Genomic DNA, 15,396 nt, shown 5'->3' with positions numbered 1-15,396 from the left:
AACCCGGCTCCTGCTGCAGTACGCTTGATCAAGCTACATATCCTCAATTAATACTGTAAAATTACCCAGCTGTATAAATGGGTAAATCAGGGTAAGTGGCTTAACAGTAAAAGCGCCAGGGACAGCTGGCGTTGTAGTGGTTAGTGCAACTGCCTTTAGATCCAAAGGTTGCAGGTTCAGTTTCTACCTCTGGCTGCAATACCCCTGAGTGAAGTATTTACAATAAATTGATCCAGTAAAAATTACCCACCTGTATAAGTGGGTAAATAATTGTAAACTGCTTTGGTGAGGTGCACCAAGTAATTGAACACCTACTAAATAATTCAAGAGAGCAGTGCTTTTCCTGCTGGGTGGGGAGTGAGAAACACATGTTTCCCAGCACTAAAGTTACCTTGTGAGGATGGGGGCTGCCACTGAGCGAACCACACACAAACACACACACACACCGCCTGAAGCCACTTGCCCTAAGCAGGGTCACGGTGACCCGGGGCCCGGCCCAGCAGCAGGGGGCGATGGGGGGATGCAGCCAGGGTGGGATGTCGGTCCATCGTGGGGCACCCCAGGCAGGGCTTGAACCCCAGAGCCACCAGTGAATGAGACCTGGCCAAAGCCACTGCACCCCCACTCCTAAACCACTCCAGTAAAATCTGTATGAAACGGTGACATGGGAGGAGCCATGTGACACAGGTGCAGATGTCAGCCAACCCGCACATGGACACGGGGTCAAAGCAATTAAGATGCTGTGCATCGTTTCAGGCTCTGGGGGAGGCGACGACGCTCCTCTCGTCGAGGCACATGACCCTAAACCGCTACGTGATAGTGCGCGGTTGTGAAAAACATAGTGCCGGGGTCCTCGAGCCCGGGGCCACCTGCTGTGATTCCCCCCGCGGTGCAGGAATGTGGAGCACTGACAGATCTCCACCGGAGCTGGAGAGAGCTGGGCGGGAGGAAACCGAGCTGCAGAGAAGGAGGGTAAAACGGAGCAGCCGGAAGAGTGGGGGAGGGGTCCCAGAGAGTGAAATTCGTGGGGCTCGGGCATCACGGCTCCACCGAGTTCGGATCTGCAGATGGGTGGGGTGGGTGCCCAGCCCGAGGACAGCCTCCTTTGCGTGAACTCGGATACGGGCTGTTCCTATTTCGGTAAAGTAGTTAAGGGACCCGAATGATGAACGAGCAATCAAGGGCGCCGATATGACGGAGCTCCTCGAAATGCAGCCCAACAGTCTTCTCTCTTTCATCGGCGATTTTACTGCCATTTACTCTAATTACCATGAAAAGACAGGCTTTACCATCGGTGCCATTGTTTACGGTAATTACGCTATAAGTAACCCCCTTTCAAAATCGCAATTTCACCTGCGGCAAGAAATGCGCTTTAATATTTTCTTGATGACAGGTATTAGCAATTAAGGCAAGGGGGATGAGACAGGTAATGAGGCACCAAAGTAAAATAGCATTTCATTTAAAAAAAAAAAAAGAAAGAAAAAAAACTTGCGTAATTAGGAAGGAGCGAGTTGATCTGATCACTTTCCAGCTGTGGAACGCTTGTATGGGCGCGCTGTGGTGCGTGGGCTGCGTCGCCAAACACTCGGTTTGTCGCAATTCAAAGGCCTACAAAATAGCACAAAACCACTAGTGCCTCCTAGAGGCAGGGAGAGGTACTGCAGCAGCTGAGCTCTACGGCGCCTCCGGCGAAACACCTGCCAAATTTAGCAACCGCCTTCACGCTATAAAGCCGCGCACCAGCCGAAGCATTAAGAGTGTCCCACCCCCTCGCGTCTGGACAACTGCCACCCGTCCCCGACAGTCTTGGAAAAGGGAGCCCCGGAGCGGTTAACGCTCCAGCTGCCCGATGTCAACACAACCCGATTGATCAGCAGGCCTCACATGCGCCTAAAGCGTTCGAGTAAAGCATTGATCCGAGCGCTACTGTGACACTGCATGTTATCAGAATGTGTGACCCGTATTTATGTCATATTGCTGCTATTATCGTTACTATTATTGCTCGGCTGAGACCTTTGCGCAGTGCCGGTTACCGTGTTCCCTTCGTATACCGGCACGTCTGCGAGGTACGACGATGCGCAAGTTTGAGTGCAAGGTATGTCTGATGTCTGTTGAAGTGTATTTACCGACTTTAGGAAGCAGAAGTGATGCGGGATGACTCTCGAACCGCAGCTCGAAGGGCCCCCGGAGCGACGGGGTTCGAGAGGTTACTCGAGCCCCGCAGTAAAACCTGTGATGCTCAGTTGGCCTCTGGAGACCAGCTGCTAAGAGACACTAACTGGAGCTTCTGAAGCGCCGGAGACAGATTGTGTTTGTCCCGCGTGTGCCGCGTCGGGGCGAGATCTGACGCCGGATCGGGAGATGCGTCACCGCAGGCTCGGCCCCGGGGCCTCGCAGAGTCCTCGCGCGGTCAGCTGAAGGCCACCGTTCGACTGCCCTACGCTGCTGACTAAAGCGCCCTTCAACGGGCAGCACGGGGGGTAGCGGCTAGAGCTGGTAAGAAGGTCCTGGGTTTGAATCCCACCTCCTGCAGCCGTTGAGTGCACAGAAACTCCCTTATACATTCAGGAGTTTGGGGCAGTTGGGAGCGTAGTGGCTGGAGGGGTGACTTTGTACCTGGGTTCAAATCCAACCTTCTGCTGTCATTTACTTGATCAAGGTTCTTACCTTGAAGTGATGCAGTAAATTGACCTTGCTGTATAAATATGTCTAAATCAGTGCGCAGGGTTCAGTTTATACACTTTGTCTTGGAGAAAAACGGGATAAATTTAAAAATTAAAAAAAAAAAAACTGTGGTTCTCAAGGAATGACGGGTGAAGTCACCTCCCATGACTCTCTCTCCTCTCTTCATCGCTGCAGGAGGGAAGCGAAAAGCACGAATCCGGATCCGTCGTCCCAGAAGAGCAAGTCGCAAATTGAGAAGCGACGTTCGCGTTCAAAAGCACCGGCGCTCGCGCGAGAACACGGAAACAATTTGTGCGCATAAATCTGTTTCGTCCGTCACGGTGGATGCAAAAGGATTTAAATAATCAAACATTAAACTGTGTAAAGGCCTCGAGGCCTCAGTCGGTACGGTGACCTTTTTGGCTCGTGCCCCTTATGCAAAGCGGGCGCCCCCTGTGTATTTTCCAGCCATCAAGCCGGAGTCCCTGCGGTCTCCAACGGCAACGGACCGCAAACAAACACGAGAGCGCGCAGGTGCTTGGCTCCCCGCGAGGGCAGCGGCGTTCCTGGCGCAGCGACCATGCGAGAAGCAGCGCGTGGGATTTATGAGGTTTCCCCTCCGTTTTGTTTGCGCGCAGGAAGTTCAGCGGCATCGAAACACTTAAGAGTGACGCGGACATCTGAGTTGGGGGGGCGGGAAGTGATGGCGACACGCAAACGCCGCCCGCCGGTAAGCAAGCAGAGATGGAGCTACTTTGGAACAGGGTGCGAGAGGCGCCGGGAGCCGTCCTAAAAACTGCTCACGGGGGCCCGTGAGACACGTCCCCGCGGCTCGTCCAACCCAGCGTTTCAGACAGGCGTCCGCAGCGGGGTGGTCAACACCCCCTCTGCTGGTCTGGTTATTATGTATCAACAAAATGAGCTCACAATCAGTACAAGGTACTTGCAGCCATTTACCCATTACAGAGCAGGGTAATTTTTACTGCACCAGTTCAGAGTAAGTACCTTGATCAAGGGCACTACAGCAGGAGGTGAGATCTGAACTGGGAAGTGATGGCACTAACCGCTGCGCCACCTACTGCCCGCTGATGTCCAAAGACACATGCATGTGCAGCACCCGCAAGGTGAAATGGCCGTAAATGGAGAGATCAGCAGAACGGCAGACCCTCCTCCTCCTCCTCCTCTAGCTCTTTTGGCCCCCGCTGCGGTCGGGTCCTCGAGAGCCGCACGACGCTTTTCTTTGCGCTCTTAATTTCCCGGATGATGCGGTAACGGTGACAGCGCGCCGCTCCGCCGCCTCTCGGAACTCGGCCTCCTACGAAAATGTGTCCCGAGGGTGGCGCGGGACTCGCACCGGGACGCGGAAATGAGGAGACAAACACCGCAGCGGTTCGAAAAACAAGAGTGGAAAAGTGTAAAAAGCAGGGATTTGTGTGTGATAATTATGTACCGCTTACCGCCGTAAACGGGTCATGGGGAGGATTCATTACGAACCTGAAGAGGTGCGCTTATGAGCGCTCGCGCCAGGTGTTCGCAGCTGGTTCGGGTCATGCGCGATGCGGGGGAGAGAACGCGCAGGGACCGCTGCGCCGCACAGGTACACACCCTGCCGTGCGGCCCCTGGGCGACTGCCGCCCGCCTCTTAGCAAGCCCTTCGAGGCGCGATCGATTTGTACCGCGACGTCACGCCCTAGTGACGGTGGGGGGGTGGGGGGTCACCTACCATTACAGAATTCCTCTTCACCAGGAGTTTCATCGAGCACCCCTGCTTTGGCCCACGAGGCGTTTCTACGCATTTGCAAGAACCAAATTTTGGGTATCGCCCCCCACCGACGGCTGAACGGAGCAACGGGTTTACATTAAGTCGCTGCTTTATTTATTCGTTTATTCATTTATCGCACACTTTCTTTCCAAAGTGTCGGAAAACGATTGTTAACTTATATTTACTGACACCTGCATCCAAAGTCATTTACAGTGTAAGATACACTGCGGTAGAGCACCTATAGCCGTTTACACATCTATGGAGCAATGTAATAGGCTCGCTCACACACACACACACACACACACACACAGTGGCTGAAGCTGCTCGTCCCAAGTTGGATGACGGCGAGCCGGAGCCTAATCCGGCAGCACAGGGCGTAAGGCCGGACGGGGAGGGGACGCACCCAGGACGGGACGCCAGTCCATCGCAAGGCACCCCAAGCGCTCTATTATGTTGTGTGACAATTAATTTTAACTGTTGAAGTAACTGCGTCCATTTTAATGCAATTTGCTGACATGCTTGACAGTTTTGGGAATTCATGCAATTTCTAACCATTGCAATCAATGGTAATTATGTCTCTGAGTTATGAGATTTCACCTGATGAAGGGCTTCTCAGGAATACGGTACCTTCATAAGGTGGGGGAGGCAGCAGCAGTGAGCGATGGAGGGGGGGGTCCACAGCCCAGGGCCCTTCAGGCTGTATCTGAGGGTCACCAATGGTCATCCAATCAGAGCACATCCCGCATACATGCCCCCCCCCCAGCAACCAGGGCACCCACCCCCTCCCAGGTGCAGGTGTCAGCAATACACCACCGCAGGCTTCCCGGCAGAGCCGGGGATGTATTTTATTAGTCCGAGGATCTAAATCGCACCCTGGAAATCGATGGACATATTAAGGAAAAGTCCAAAACGAACAACTGCAGTTTTCAAGAACACAAAATCCCTCTGTAAAACATTGAAAACAAACTTCAGTTCGGGCAGTGCGCACCTTGTTCACCATCTCGCTCTGGACCACAGCGTTCCCTAGTGGCGGCTCAACCAACGGCCTTTACGGTCACGTTGATTCAAATTGCTGACACCCTTCCTCCAAAGCAACTTGGAACGATCAGCTGTTTACCGCGATTTACCCGTGCATAGAGCAAGGTCATTTTTACTGTATGCAGCAGGTAGCGTAGTGGCGAGAGCTAGTATTGGGTAAATCAGTGTAAGTAGCTTAACAGCGTAACGTGGCAGGTGGTTTGGAGCAAAGTGCCGGATAAATGAATAAATGGATCAGTTTAGGATCAGTACCTCGAAGGGTATGGCAGCACAAGGGAGAGTTCAAACTCGAGTCCTTTTAGTGAACAGCTGCAGCTCTTACCGCTACGCCCCCTGCTGTCCTCACAGGGAGAAAATATCAGGCTGTCCGCCACCGGGCCGGCAACTCGCTGACGGATCACATTGCAGACGGCGACGCTGTGCCAGTTCGAGCCGACGGACGAAATACAGAGCGGAGCGATTCATTTTGGGAATATTGATTATCCTTGGAATGTTCGATAGAGATGGTGTTTCAAGAACTGACTCTGTGTGTGTGTGTGTGTATGAGGCTCCCAAGCAGAGCTCATCCTCTGTAATACATCCCCATAATGTTAAACATCATTTCCGTCCAAAAATGTTTAAAAAATATTTCAAAATCCAAACTTGCCTAGATCTTCTGCTGTTATAAATGAAATCACGCTGCAGGACAACACTGATGCAGCAGGTCCAGCCAGTGCCCACTGCGTAGCGGGTCTGGGGTTCGAGCCCTGCTTGGGGTGCCTTGCGATGGACGGGCGTCCCACCCAGGGTGTTTCCCCTTCGGCCTCGCGCCCCGTGTTGCCGCGACCCCGCTCGGGACGAGCGGTTGTTGACGGTGGATGGATGGAGGACGAAGGACGACACTGAGCCCGAGGTACGAGTGTGGAAGGAGCGAGGTGTCGAGGGGGCGGAGCCATAATTCAGTGTGGCGAACAGATGCGAACGCCTGCTGTTGAGTACATAAAGGATGTGTCACTTTCCCATCGCTCACTCACTGTGAGGGGAAACATCTGTCACATCTGTCAGCCCCTCTGTTGAGAGCAGAGGGCAGGATCACGGCAAGAGAGCTCGACACTGTTATGGGTTCGAGTAACGGGAGCGTGAGCTGCCTGTTTGGGGGGGGCCTGGACTTGTGCGTTAAACCCAGCTAGGACCCCTCCACTGCTGATTTAGGGGGGTTGGTCTCTACAGTGAGCCAGTCGAGCGCATTGTCATAGCTCCTCAGAGAGCGGAGGTCTGTTGGAGAGCGTGTGACACGAAGACACAAACACAACGCACACACATACACGCAGAGCGTGTCTCGCAGCCCAAGGTAACCGGGAGGGAGGGGAAGTAAGAAACGGCGCTTCTCCTTGCTCCAGATCGCCGTGCGAAACCTCTGGGAGCCGCCGTTCTAATTAAATTGGGCACAGAGGGCACAAAGTGCGAAGGAGAAATGGGGCGCGGCCGGCGTGACGCACACGTGCTCCAAAGGGCCGAACCGCCGCGCTCTAACAACACGAGCTACTTAAACGCCGCGCGCTCGGATCCGCCGCTCGGCACCCAGGAGGATTTGCTCCACGGATTTGTGCTCGTTTCTCGGAGCGAGAAAAACACCCCCAAGGTCCCCCCCCCCCCGCAACTAAAAATAAAAGAAATCTGCAAGAGGGAGCGGGACACGCGAAGCCTGGGGGAGGCATGCAGTTGGGGTGGGAACGACCGCGTTCGTCCGTTCGCATTGCAAAAGGGTTCCTGGACCACGGTAAGAGTCGTGCGGTCGTTCGCTTTCTGACCGTAGGTGACCGCAGTGCCTGTCCCACCAGGACCGGGAGGGAGGAGACAGGAGAGGAGCCGCTGCGAGTCGTGAGTTCGCTCACGCTGAGACCCGGCAGCGTTTCGAACCACGGGAGCTCAGACGTTCAGCTTCGCCGGTTCGCTTTATTTGGACTTGGCGATGCGGGCCCTCGGGGACCCCTGCGGCGGGTGGCGATTCGTGCACTTTGTACCGCTAATGAATAGCTAACGAGGAGCGGCAGCTGTGCTTTAATGAGCCGCTCCGATGGATGTGTAAAACCGGGACCGAATCCATTTCATGTTACTTTGGAGCCGCGACCCTCTCGCCCTCTGTGTGAGTGCAAACCGCACTTCCCCAGCAGCACACAGGGAACCAACAGGCCTTGGAAAGTTCTGCGAAGAACAGCTGGAGGAGAGCTGTAACGCAGATGCTGAACGCAAAGACATTTTGCAGGAAGGAGCGGGACCGTGCTGAACCATGTTTGTTGGCTCACAAATACTCTCGCACACCCAGTTGCGCACCCACAACCTGCCGGTAGACAAGGGATTTTGGATGTTCGCAGCAGCCTCGGAGCTCCTTGTCCTTAAATTTACATCCAATGTACATTTATTTATTTAGCAGACGCTTTTCTCCAAAACAACTTCCAATGAACTCTATGTAGTGTTATCAGCCCACACACCTTATTCACCGCGGTGACTTACACTGCTAGATACACTACTTACACTGGGTCACTCATCCATACATCAGTGGAATACACTCTGTCACTCAAACACTATGGGTGAGCCTCAACAGCATGTCTTTTGACTGTGGGAGGAAACCAGAGCACCCCACGGAAACCCACACAGACATAAAAACTCCACACAGACTGAGCAGGGATGAAACCCACATCCTCTCGCACCACCCAGGCACTGTGAGACAGCAGCGCTACTCGCTGTGCCACCCAAAATCATCTTCACCGTGTTACACTGTTGTTACAGTATTTGTACTACACTTAAAGGACTGGAAAGCGCCCCTCATCTGCACTGGTGCTCCGGGACAGTGAGGTCCGTGGACAGAAGCTGCCCCAAAAGTACAACGAGATGCCATCTTCATGGCGCACAGAGCATCAGGAGCATTGCGATGGGAGACACATCCATCGTTGTGCCAATTCAGCGAAACTGCTCTGACAAGATCCAACCCAAAGTGTCCCTTTGTTATTAATTTCATTCATTTCACTTCTAAAATCCTGAATGCAAAGCTGAATTTATGATATCATATTTACATGTATGATCTCATTTTCCAAGAGTACCACATAAATTTCTATAAACAAAGGGCAGCAGGTGGCAGAGTGCTCAGAGCTGTCACGCTGCAGTCAGAAGATCGCAGGTTCAAATCCCACTTCCAGCTGTATTTTCATTGATCAAGGTACTCGGTGACCTGAACAGATACAGTAAAAATTACCGCGCTGTATGAATGAGTCGTTTTAACTGTATCTGTTCAGATCACCAAGCACCTTGACCACGGAGATGCGAATATAATATTTTAAGTGCCCTTGAAGAAGGGTGTCAGACGAATCAAAATTAACGATTTCCACCCAGAATCCCGTTTCGTACACACTTCACGATGAAAGGACAGGGTAAACGCACAAAAATACCACGTTTCCCAGAATAGTGTCCTCGTGTTGGACAGCTGCCCATCCTCCTGCCCTGACCCGAGGCACCGCACACAGCACGGTCAAACGTTCCGAAGTAAAGTGAAGTAAAAAAATAAGAGACCGATTAACTCCTTCATCTCCCGATTCTTTCTCCTCCTGAACAGAAGGACTCCAATGGATACGTATGTGACGTGTTACATGTGGCGCCGGTGATTTGTAGAGGCGGTCATGAATTCCTGTGCTTCGCCTGCTGAGAAACACTTTTATCCGTTTCAACGATTCCCCTCCTTACAGTTTTACACGTTCTCCTACTAACTCACCACAACATCAAGGTGCCCCCAGCCCCACACAGCCCAGGACTCAAGCCAGCAACCTTCTGCAGATAAGTCCAGTTCCCCTGGCAGTCCGCTACGCACAGTCCTACAAAGTGCTTTGCGTAGCCTATAATAATAATAATAATAATAATAATAATAATAATACGGGGGCGCGGTGGCGCAGTGGGTCTGGGGTTCGAGTCCCGCTTGGGGTGCCTTGTGACGGACCGGCATCCCGTCCTTGGTGCGTCCCCTCACCTCCAGCCTTACGCCCTGTGTTGCCGGGTTAGACTCCGGCTCCCCGAGACCCCGCATGGGACAAGCAGTTTCAGTCAATGCGTGTGTGTGTGTGATTATTATTATTACCATTTTAGTTAATGCCTCTTCCCTCATATAACAGGGACAATGAAAAACTGCTACAACAGCTTATGAAAATACATACCATTTTTTCCACATAACAGGTGTATTATTCAGTTCAACACCATTTTTGCAGCATCATGTCTGGTTCTGCTATTTACGCAGCTTTTCAAACTAAAGAAAAAATAAGGTGCGGAACCCGGTGGTGACAAACTGTCAAAGGGGTCCCGATCTTGGAATGAGAAGATGAGAAAATTAAAGAAGAAGACGGCGGGGGCAGAAAAGCACGAGGAAGAGAGCGGCACAAGAAGGAGGAAAGTAAGCGAAAAACACACTGACCCCGCAGTCACCCCTGAGCTTCCCTGCAGCGCTCACATATTTTTTCGAGTGTTTTTCTTGTGGTTTATGAATCAGTCTGAAGGAGACACAAGGGTCCAAAATCAATAACATCTCCTGCACAATGTATGTTACCAGTTTAAATAATTTAAATAACAATTGACGAAATTCAATAATGTTTGCCAGAAATACTCAAAATATGCAGATGTTATCACTGCGCTGCTTAAAAATACCTTTCATGTTGTGTTGATATTTTACTTCGTTGAGGTGACATATACAGGAGCCTATTATTGTTTTTTATACAGTAAGAAATAGTGGTACTTCGAGTCCCTCGGGACAGGTATTTGTCTAATGGGGTGATTTGACGGAACAAATTAACCCTGTTATGTGATTAATGGGTGCGCTCTTCTCCAAGGTGATGTGCAGTGTGAGCTTTGTACACTGAGCTACTTACACTGATTTACCCATTAATACAGCTGGGTAATTTTTACCGTATCACTTCAGGGTAAGCATCTTGATCAGTGGCCCTACGGCGGCAGTTTGCGTTTAACTTGGGTCTTCCGAGCGGAAGGCGACGGCTCTAAGCTAATGAGCCTCCCTTCGCAGGTATATTAACATGTTAATGCGGCGGCCGGGGACCACCAGCCAAGACGCCGCATTGTCTCTCCTCTCTCGCCGCACTGACAACGACCATTGTTTCGGAGGACGTAGACCGGCTCCGTGCCGACAGCTCCGCCGTTCCACTTCGAGCCTCTGCGCCTCGTGCCGTACGACACCCGCGGATGTCTTACGCTGCGGCGTTTGGTACGGCAATACGTGCGAAAGGACCGCGAGGCGCTCTTGTTTTTTCCCCGTCGTTTCTTTTTTCTGCCCGCCTTCGTTACAGGTGAAGCACTTGCAGCAGGGTCTGTCGACAGTTTTTCTATACTGTGGCAAGTGGTCAGTCTGCGGTGAGGACATAGCTGGGGGTGTTAACAGGAAAGCGAGCACTTATGTATATATACGTACCAGCAAAACTAAATCTGGAAAAAACCTTTATACTAACATAACCAACACCTGTATGACGTGCGTATCAACATGCAACATTACGGAAAGCTAAAGCGCTGTAGACGGGGCATCGTGGACCTGCTCCGATTCCAGCGTCCCCGGGCGGCACTGTAGTCACGTGCGCCACCGATAACGTGTGACCTTCCCCATAAATCATGCCGATGTAGGAAGCGTAGGGAACTTCCAAAGTAAATGAGGTAACGCTTGCCGACGTTGCCTGCGAGCCTCCCTGCAGACGTCCGCCTTGGCGATCGCTCCGCGCGTCGACCGCTTAGCGGCCGCTGCCACCTTTCCAAATAACCCCAACGGGAGAGCGGCAAGTCAACCGGCGCTGAGACAAATCTATTTAACCATTTAGCGCCTCGCAGACAGGTGTTCGCACAGCAGAAAGGTCGTGCGACTGACCTCTGCGTACGGGATGCTCCCCGGAGTGAAACATTTGGCGGACAACTTGCCAGAGTGCAGTATTTTTAGACCCTAAGGACAAGCCCATAGCGCCGAGCCGAACGCCCGCACAGCTGTTCTCTGTTTGTCCTTGGTCACCGATCGGCGCTGCAATCCTGGCGCTCGGAGCACAGGTCCGTACAGCAGGGACTCCCGTTGTTTTTCCTCTGACAGCGATCAGCATTCTTACCACGCTCGTCTCTAGCGCTCTCCCGGCACGGCCGCTCTGACGCAGTGAAGATACCGAGCCGGAGGTCACGGTCATCCCCGTGGGGAAAGGGTCGATTTTCTCCGCTCTTCTACCACAGGTTTAAAGGGAAAAAAAGAACATCAGAGGACGAGCTGGAAGCAGGAGGCATCTGCATCAGAAGAGTCCATCCCTAAACATCCCTGAACATCCCTGAACCTGATCGAAACCCTGACAGCACCGCAGCTGCTCCTGGTCACTTGTAAACAAACGGAGTGTTTCGGTCCGGCGCGTTCAAGGAGAACGGGACGGGCGCAGTGCCTTCTACACCATGTCTGCATTAATCCGAAGCAAAGCCGATCGCAGCGGAGGGCGACGAGGGACAGAAAAGGGGCTCATCTGTGGGAAGCGACAGACGTTCTGCACATCGCTCACTTTGGGAAGCTTATTTTTAGAGAAGACACATATGACATATGCTGAAACGTAACGCAATGACAACCCCCACCACACATGAACACAGGCATAAACACACACACACACACACACACACCTCCCTCTAACCCAACAGCACAGCTGACACCACCACCACCAAACAGCACGTTCCTCTCCAGCATCGGCAGACATGCACGGCAACTGTCAATGCTAAGTACTGCCATTCGGTTTCGCACCATCCCCGGTGGTTTCTGCCGCTCGGGCGAGACGGAGGGATAAAGGCACGCAACAGAATGAAGGTGACAGTAATGAAGGAGACATCAGAAGCCGATGCGGGCGGGCAGGTTTGCTCCTTCGTTTCATGCAGAGGAGCATCGCTACTTACTTGCCACAAGGTATCGCAAATCCAGAATGATTTCAATTACACAGCGAAGTAATCACCACTCAGCATCTGTAAAGGCTCAATGAGCTGAGCAACAGTACCAGAGGTGCCGCACAGCCTGTACCATGTCAGGAAGCGCATGGGGGGGGTGTGCGAGCAGCCCCACGGATGGGAGCGATGCCACCGAACGGTACAGCGAAGCGCCACGGCAGCAACGCTGGAAGTGTCTCCCAAACCGCGATGGACAAGCAGCTGGTGGGAGGGTTGTGAGGAGGATCAAACGGGGGGGGGGATTGTGCTCTGCTCGTGGTTTTCGGCAAATCGCGAAACTGGAGGGGGAAGGCAGCAGGGAGGTTGCTGGAGAAGATGTCACTTTGTGGGGGGTGGCAGAGTAGGGGACATTCAAAGGACAAACACTGTGGGGAGCTTTCTCACCATTCTCACTGTCCTGCAGGTGCACCCCCATGACGGAGCACAGGAGGTCCATCAGCTGCATGCCCACACACTCCTACACACTCACACACGTACATCTATCCCGAGATACACACAGCATGCATGCATGCTGCGCACAGACATATAAACGGGTGAGCTGACACACAGTCGCACACACTCAGTTCAAGTAAAAGGTTTTCATCTCGTATCGGTTGGTGCCCGCGAGGAACGGGGGATGTGCAATTCATTGTTCACGCTACAGAGCCGTCGTCCCCCCTCGATCAGCAGGTGTGCTGCCGTTGCGGCTGGGACGCGGCCCGAACGCGGCGTGTGCGGCTGCACCCGGTACCGACCCAGTCAAACCAAAGCCCCGCTTTCCCCTCGCATCCCACCTGAAGGATTGGACGCAGAACCACACCCCTGCACTTCTCCCTCGAGGTCTCCATCAGAAAGCCTGAATGGACCGAGACGCTCATACAGGACCGCAGCAGCGCCTCTGCAAAGACTCCTTGCGCACACGGTTACCTGTCAGCCCCGCATCCCCAGACTCGTCCCGCGGACCCATCCGACGGAGGGTCGTCTTCCTGAGGAGCCGGGAAGAGCACGGAGGCGGCGATGGGAGACCGAGGCTGGACCTGAATATAAATGCACAGCCCGCCTCAGCAACTGAGGGCTGCAGTGCACCAAAATCAGGCACCAGGAGGAGGAGCAGCCTGCCAGGAGCTCCAACAGGTCCCCACACCGGCAGGAGGAGGAGCTCCGACAGGTCCTCACGCTAAAGAGGAGGAGGCGGAGCTCTAACGAGACTCCACACGGGCGATGAGGATCTCCGACAGCTACCCACACGACGGAGGAGGAGGAACACGAGCTCCGATAGGTGCCCACCTTAAGGAGGAGGAGCTCCAGCGGGTCCACGAACGCAGAGCTCCACTTTACCCCATTTCAAGGCCCTCTTTTATGGTTAAGTGACTCAAGTACAACATAAGCCCCACCAGTATTTCGCAGGCCTAGCCCTCTCATTGTCTCCACCTCCGTGCTGTCCGTCAGTCGCCGTGACCAGGAACGATATGACGGCACCTGGCGGTACATTCCCGGACCGGAGAAGACAATCAAAGCTGGTTTTCGGGACACAGCCATTGCTAACTTTCAATTCCACTCATTTCCAGTTGAAATGTGGAAAACAAGTGTCACCGCTGCTGTGAGAGCAGCTTACTTTTTAATTTCAAGTTGCACTTCAAGTGTACTTGGGTGGCACAGTGAGTAGCGCTGCTGTCTCACGGTAGCTGGGTGGTACGAGAGGATAGGGGTTCGGTCCCTGCTCAGTCTGTGTGGAGTTTGCATGTTCTCCCCATGTCTGAGGGTTTCCTCTGGGTGCTCTGGTTTCCTCCCACACTCCAAAGACATGCTGTTCAGGTTCCCCCATAGTGTGTGAGTGACAGAGAGAGTGTGTGTGTGTTCCACTGATGTATGGATGAGTGACCCAGTGTAAGTAGTGTATCTAGCAGTGTAAGTCACCGCTGTGAATAAGGTGTGTGGGTGGATAACACTACATAGAGTTCATTGGGAATCGCTTTGGAGAAAAGCATCTGCTAGATAAATAAATGTACTTCATCAAAATAATTTTTTACCAAGAATTTTAAATCCTCCGTCACGGACCGCCTGTCACATCCACGCCCGCACCACAATCAACAGCACCTGATACAGATCAAGCACTGGATGATAATGAAAGCACTCTCCTTTAAAAGACCCCCCTCAGCCCCTTCACGCTCGCGGAATCTCACCGAGACAACCGTCCCTTTCGCGCCTATGGCCCGTTCTCCTTCGTTCCCAGCTCCTATTCTTCGTTCCCCGGCTTCTGACCATTCGCCTCGTCTCCTGACTACGTCCACGCGTCCTCGCTTCCGCTCTGACCGCCGATTGCCCGACTCTTCGCCCGTCCGTGACAGCAAGAACTCGCCCGACCCCTTGGTTCCTGCACTTGGGTCCAGCCGTCCCCGCGTCCTCGGTTCCGCGTGACACCGGCCGCGGTAGGAGCAGGACTTCAGGTAAAATTTAAAAATAAAAAATCACATTCACATGCGCTGCACCGATTGCACTAACAAGCAGAATTGGCCCGAACAACACATCACCAGTGCTCCCGATCAAGATATTTACACCCTAAATTTTAACCAAATGACACCTGGCGACGAGACCCGGGCGGAGACATTACTGTAGTTGCTGAAAGAGAAGGAAACGGCATCTGCCCTGGCAGCGCCGGGTACGAGAGATCCTCCTGGATCGTTTACAATACGGGCCTAACCGCTGGAAGCCAGTGTGTAACGATTAGTTTCATAAATCGCACAGAGACAGAGCGCAGCTTTATGCACGAGTGAGAACATCCTCCAAGCAGCGTAAGGGATGCTCCGGCTGAATTACGACAACCACATGTAAGTTCTTACCACAACCGGTTCACATTTCACAGTTGCTGGATATGAAAATGCACTGGAACGCAGCGTAGGTCCCCCTTGTGCACATTCAGCCTGCCAGAACCTCCGCCGTATAAGGTTCACTGCAGGATTGCAGTTAAAAAAAACACT

At 52.9% G+C, this 15,396-nt stretch overlaps 1 protein-coding gene across 8 annotated transcripts in view; it reads right to left on the bottom strand.

Moving 5' to 3' along the window:
• Positions 1-15,396, bottom strand: part of atp2b2 (ATPase plasma membrane Ca2+ transporting 2) — a 113,801-nt gene that overhangs the window by 58,475 nt on the left and 39,930 nt on the right. For 3 of the 8 annotated variants that reach the window (XM_029247791.1, XM_029247796.1, XM_029247795.1), the window contains exon 1: positions 13,346-13,573. The exons of 1 other annotated variant lie outside the window; for it this stretch is intronic. The gene's annotated coding sequence lies outside the window, so the exon portion shown is untranslated. Of the gene's footprint in view, positions 1-11,577; positions 11,780-12,391; positions 12,466-13,345; positions 13,575-15,396 lie in introns of those variants that run through there. 4 more of the 8 variants (XM_018744577.2, XM_018744578.2, XM_029247793.1 and 1 more) reach the window with 3 other exon arrangements.

The sequence above is a fragment of the Scleropages formosus genome, chromosome 22 (genome assembly GCF_900964775.1).
Source record: "Scleropages formosus chromosome 22, fSclFor1.1, whole genome shotgun sequence".
NCBI lineage: Eukaryota > Metazoa > Chordata > Actinopteri > Osteoglossiformes > Osteoglossidae > Scleropages > Scleropages formosus.
Note: the sequence above shows the minus strand (reverse complement) of the source record. Positions and strands in the feature narration are given on the sequence as shown.